Genomic DNA, 6,000 nt, shown 5'->3' with positions numbered 1-6,000 from the left:
TACATCACTTCCATGCGCAGCAGCGTCACATTCAGAGTGCCCAGAGACATTGTCCAGGTCTCTGTCACATGGCAGGAAGCTAACAGAGAGTAGTAGATTCCGGTGAACGACTCTCTCTGCCTGTCAGGCAATCCTTGACTCTGTAGACATTGAGTTCAGGTCTGACTGAGATGACTTCATAAGGGGTCGACTCCCATTTGTCTGCAACCTTGCGTTTTCCTGGCACACCTCTGTTGGCGATCAGCACTCTGTCTCCAACGACGAGGGGTGAGCCCTTGACTTTGCGGTTGTACAGCTTGGCGTGGCGAGTCTGTTCCCTGAGACTGTTCCTCTGCACAATCTGAGCAGCTTCATGCAGATCTTTCTTCAGTTGGGACACAAAGTCTGAGTGACTGACAACAGCGTCATTGGTGAGAGCATGTTGAAACATGACGTCGACAGGGAGACGAGGGATTCTTCCAAACATTAAGTAGAAGGGTGCAAACCCTGTTGTCTCATGCTCTGCGCAGTTGTAGCAGAAGGTAAGTTGCTGCAGCATTTGTGGCCACTTTGCTTTGGACTGAAGGGGAAGAGACCTGATCATATCTCCCAGGGTCCTGTTAAAACGCTCTGTGACACCATTTCCCATGGGGTGATACGGAGTCGTATGGGACTTCTGTATCCCAGCCATCTCTAGAAGCTCCTTAATCAGATTGCTCTCAAAATTGGCTCCCTGGTCCGAATGGATGCGCCGCGGAAAGCCATAAATTAGAAAGAAGTCATTCCAGAGACAACGAGCGACTTGCCTGGCAGTCTGATTCTTGCATGGGAAGGCGTGTGCCATCTTGGAGAAGTGATCGGTCACAACTAGAACATCCACAGACTTGTTCCCTTGCTCAGCAGTCCAAAAGTCTATGCAGACCACTCCATAGGCTCAGAGGTGACAATGTTTTTGAGAGGCGCACGGCTGTGTGGCTCGGGTGTCTTCCCTACTATGCAGCGCTGACAAGACTGAACATAGTTCACAACATCACGTTCCATGCCACTCCAGAAGAATCGTTGCCTCACCAGAGACAAGGTACGATGCTGGCCTTGGTGACCTGCTGAGTCATGGAGACCTTGGAGGACTTTCTGCTTTAAAGAGTCTGGTACTATGAACTGGAGGATCTTCTTGTTCATCTGGGGATCCTTTCTTATCTTGTACAGCATGCCATTCTGTATGGTCAGTCTACTCCAATGCTTTAGAAGTTTGATCACACTATGTGACTCAACAGCTCGCTCACGCCTGGTAGGTCTCTTGTGTCTCTACACAAAGTACATGGCCCTGCCTACTGTCTTGTCTTGCTCCTGTTGACACACAAGCTGACTCTGAGGGAGTGCAGTGGACTGGTCTTCCTTCTGTAGAAGACTGAAGGCAGCGTCCGCCCCAATCATGTGACTTACACCTCCAGTGGACTGAGCACTGAAGATGGCAGTGACTTCCTCTGACGCAACTGAGCTTCTTGTGTTCGGTGAAATTGCCTCTTGCACTGGCCCGTCTGATGTTTCACGACCTTCGTCCACAACAGCCTGACAGTTGTTGGACACTCTGAACACCTCTTGCACAGTTCTGTCGTTCACACCGTTGACTTGTTCCAACAGTGAGGCATAAGGTACAGTGACAAGGCGATGACCCACACACAACTGAACAAATGGCTCACGGCTCAATGTGTCGGCTACGATGTTCATTGGGCCAGGAATGTACTTCAAGTCGAAGTCATAAGCAGCGAGCTTTGCCACCCACCGCTGTTCACACGCGTCAAGTCTGGGTTTGGTCAGAATATATGTCAAGGGGTTATTGTCAGTCCATGTGGTGAAATGTCTGCCTTTCAACCAGTGGCTGAATTTGTCGCATACTGCCCATTTCAAGGCAAGAAATTCAAGTCGGTGCGCAGGGTAGTTTAGCTGGGAGCGAGAGAGCGTTCTACTCGCAAAGGCGACAGGTCTGGCTACCTTTCCACCAGGCGGAAGTTGCGACAGGACAGCTCCAATCCCATCAAAGGATGCGTCGACAGCCAGAATGAACGGGGCATTGAAATCTGGGTGGGCTAGAGTGACACTTGTCATGAGGTCGTGTTTCAGTGTCTCAAACGCGGTCTGGCATGCGTTGGACCATCAGCAGAAGTCAGCTTCACAGGACCTCCTTTCTTCACAGGTTTGCGACCTTTCTTGCGCTTGCAGTGAGCGCTAGGTTCAGCTGTGAGCCTGAACAGCGGTTTAGCCTTCGCAGAACATGCCTCGATGAAACTTTGGTAGTACATCACCATGCCTAAAAACGATCTGATTTTACTAGGACAAGGTGTTTTACCATCAGATTCCATGATGTCTGCGACATTTAGGTCATTTATGGCTCTGACTTTCTCAGGGTCTGTTCGAACTCCATCTTTACTGATGACGTGCCCGAGAAATTTCACATTCCTCCTGAGGAAGAAGCACTTCTTGGGTGCGAGCTTAAGGTAGTGCTCCTTGAGGCGGGCAAACACCATCTGCAGGCGTTTTAGTGCAACTTCTTCTGTAGGTGCAAATACCATCAGATCGTCGAGGTAACACAACAGGCTCGTGAAATTCTCGTCACCGAATATTGACATCATCATCCTCATGAAGGTAGCTGGACTGTTGCATAGGCCCTGAGGGAGACGGTTATATTCATGAAGTCCAAAGGGTGATGAGAATGCTGTATACTTCTTGTCATCAGGGTGCAAGGGGACATTATAGAAGCCTGATGTCAGGTCCATCGTGGAGAACAGAGCATTTCCACCGAGTGCGGCTAGAGCATCTGCTTGATGCGGCAGTGGGTAGGCATCCTTCACATTTCTTGCGTTGAGCCATCTGAAGTCAGTGCATACTCTGAAGTCTCCATTCCGCTTCCATACGAGAACGAGTGCAGATGCATATTCACTGCTCGACTTTTGAATAATGCCTTTTTCCTCCATCTCATTCAGAGTCGTTCTCAGTTTCTCATATTGGCTTGGTGGTATGCGCCTGTATGGTAGATGGAACGGCTTGTCATCAACAAGGTGGATGCGATGCACAAACTCTTTGGCCTCTCCGCAGTCCATCTTGTGTCTGGAGAAGATTGACTCATATTCTTCAATAATGTGAACAAGCTTGTCTTTCCACTGCAGTGACACTTCGCATGACTTCAGATCAATGTCTTGCAGGCCCAGAGTCTCCAGTGCACGCACCATGTCCTCTTCTGACCTCGGATGCACATCTTCGCTCTGCACACACTGCATGTTGCACTTGACCTCCTCTGCTTTGGGTAGGTCCTCCACTGCGATACAGGGGGACACATCTGCGATCTTGGCGTTCCTTCTCAACACCACAGTTCTGTCTGTAGGGTTAATTACTTTAACGGGCACCCATCTATCTCCCCAAAGTGGAGTAATAACCCTTCCAACAAGGATTTGTTTAGGTCTGGCTTTAGACTGGGTCGGCTCAACGACCACGGTACTGCCTACTGACATCACAGCTGACTCAGGTAACTTGCCTCAGACAAGGTGCTCACTCTGTGGTTTCAGTGTTACACAACTCTTGACTTTCACTGTTCCCACCTTATCTGGAATGCATTCACCTCTCCATCTCTCTGTGTTGGACAGTAGTGACAAGAATTGGCAGTGGTCATCAGTCTGACCATTGTCGGGCGAGGAAACAAGCCTCCAGTAGCCGTCAGTGCTCTTCAGTTGAGTTAGGATATGCTTGATAGCATTGCTGCCAAGGATCATTGCTTCTGTCTGGCCAGGTACAACCATTACCGGAACGATCATCCTGCATCCATAAACGGTAACATCAAGGTTATACATGTCTTTGGGGGAAACGCGGTGTCCACCGCAGCCTACAATGACATAATCATCAGCTGTGTCCTTTGTCATGTTAGGGCATTCCTGCAGCAGGGACTCAACAGCAGACTCACTTATTGTACAGGCCACTGACCCGCTGTCTAACAGTGCTTTGAAAGTGGGGCCATTCTTCACAAGTACAGGCGTGTAGAACAGGCTATCAGTCTCTGCTATTCTCTGGGATCCCTGAAAGATCAGTTTCTTGGACGACACTACTGTACTGCCACTATAACTGCGGTGCGACTCATAGAGGGATTCAATATCAAGCATGTCGGGCTTCTCATAACTGGTTGGAGGTTCAAATAGCTGATCTGCACGGTCCTCCCCTGTGTGCAGATCGGTCAGTTTTCCTGAGGCTGTGGAGTGGTCCTCCTCGCTGGACAGTCATGACGTGAATGGCCTGGAGCATAGCACTTGAAGCAAAGCCTCTTCTCCCGGCAATGAGAGAAAGCACTGTGACCATCTTTGCAAATAATGCATGGCATGTCAGTGAACCCGTCAACTCTGTTCTCAAGACACCTAGGTGGAGCTCGCTTCCTCACTTGTGACTGGTTAGAGGTCCCACGTAGCAGAACCTTTTCCAACATAGCCATCACCTCCGCTAGGGGGACATACTGAGGGCTCTGGGTTTGAGGTGCCTTGTGACCACTGTGGTCAAGGGCTGGACTATGGCTCACCTCAGCTGCGTGTACTGCAATGTCCATCCTCTTCACATTGTGTACTGGGGGAGTTGCTCTGCAGCTCATCTCAGCATGGTACTCGTTCAGCACCTCCAGTACTTCACACGCTGACCATTTGTCGATTGTTTTGGATCTGAAAGTGAGGGCCAGGTCTTTGCAGGGACAGTTCCTAATAAACATGCGAGTCACCTCTGTTTCAGGGTTGTCCAGCGTCTTGCCCTGCTCTCTCAGACAGTCAATGGCGAGGTCAGCTGCTCTGTTCAGTCTCAGCCAGTAGTCATACGGGTCTTCCTGGTCTTTAGGCAAAGTCGAGTAAAAGTCAGCTAAGGGGACAGAAGAGTACCTAGTACAGCTAAAGTGTTTTCTAAGTAGACCATAAATCAGGTCGGGCTGAGCATGCATGTCAATATTACTGTTCCTAATGCCAAACTTCACTACATCCTTAGCTTTTCCCCTCAAATGCATAAGGATCTCCTCAGCCTGCTCTTCAACTCTCACATTACTCCTCTTAATGTTCTCATCAGATCTTCCCATTCATGCACTTTGATTGAATCCGACCCATCTCCTACAAATGATGGCGGTTCCTTAACCTTCCTATGTGTGACAACCTGAACCTGAGATACATTAGACACATGGCTAGTCTGACTCAGTGTGTTTGTTACATCCTGTGTGAAAGTTGAAGCAGAAGTTACTGTGTTATTTGGCTGCATACGCGACATGATGCTATCAGCTAACTGTTGACCTATCTCCTGAATGACAGTCCTCATCTGGTCAGCTACACACTCAGAGACGCTACCAATAGGATTTGGTGTAGACGTGACTTGAGGCAAATAAGAGCTAGTGCGCTGGTTAGCTGCATTATGTACGCTAGCATTGGAAACTGCCTCTAATGAGGGCAAACTAACACCTGGGGCAGGACTATCAACAGAAAAGGGGATGGGAGTAGGCATACCCCTGCTTCTGCCAACTTGAATGGGTGTGCCAAACTTTGGGAAAAGTGGATTACTCTGAAAAGAGATGTTTCAGAAATGTCTGCCACAATACAGTACAGTCCACCCCACTTTGAGAAATAATCAATAAGAAAATGGCAAATAGAATCAAAATGATAAAACAAATCAGCAGTCTGTGTGACACGTTACTGCTATGTCACATAAAATTATCTGTGCCGCTGTGACACACTATAATGAGCTTCACTGCAATATATGCTACCCTTGCAAACTGTGAACACACAAATACTGTGAACCGATGGCTTCATGGAGCGATGTGGTAGGCAGGACGGTCACCGGTTCGACGAACTTGATAGAAGTCTCAGGTCACGGCACCAATGTAACTGCCGTGTACCCGTCCCGCCAAGAACCCACACACAGGCTGGATTGGATGATGTGGTTCTTTACTGGTAGCTGCAATGAGTGATCAGAACGCACATACACACAATATGTGGTTAGCACCTCTGCTGCTTTCGA

This window comes from Entelurus aequoreus, linkage group LG28, assembly GCF_033978785.1.
Source record: "Entelurus aequoreus isolate RoL-2023_Sb linkage group LG28, RoL_Eaeq_v1.1, whole genome shotgun sequence".
In the NCBI taxonomy this organism is placed as follows: domain Eukaryota; kingdom Metazoa; phylum Chordata; class Actinopteri; order Syngnathiformes; family Syngnathidae; genus Entelurus; species Entelurus aequoreus.
Note: the sequence above shows the minus strand (reverse complement) of the source record.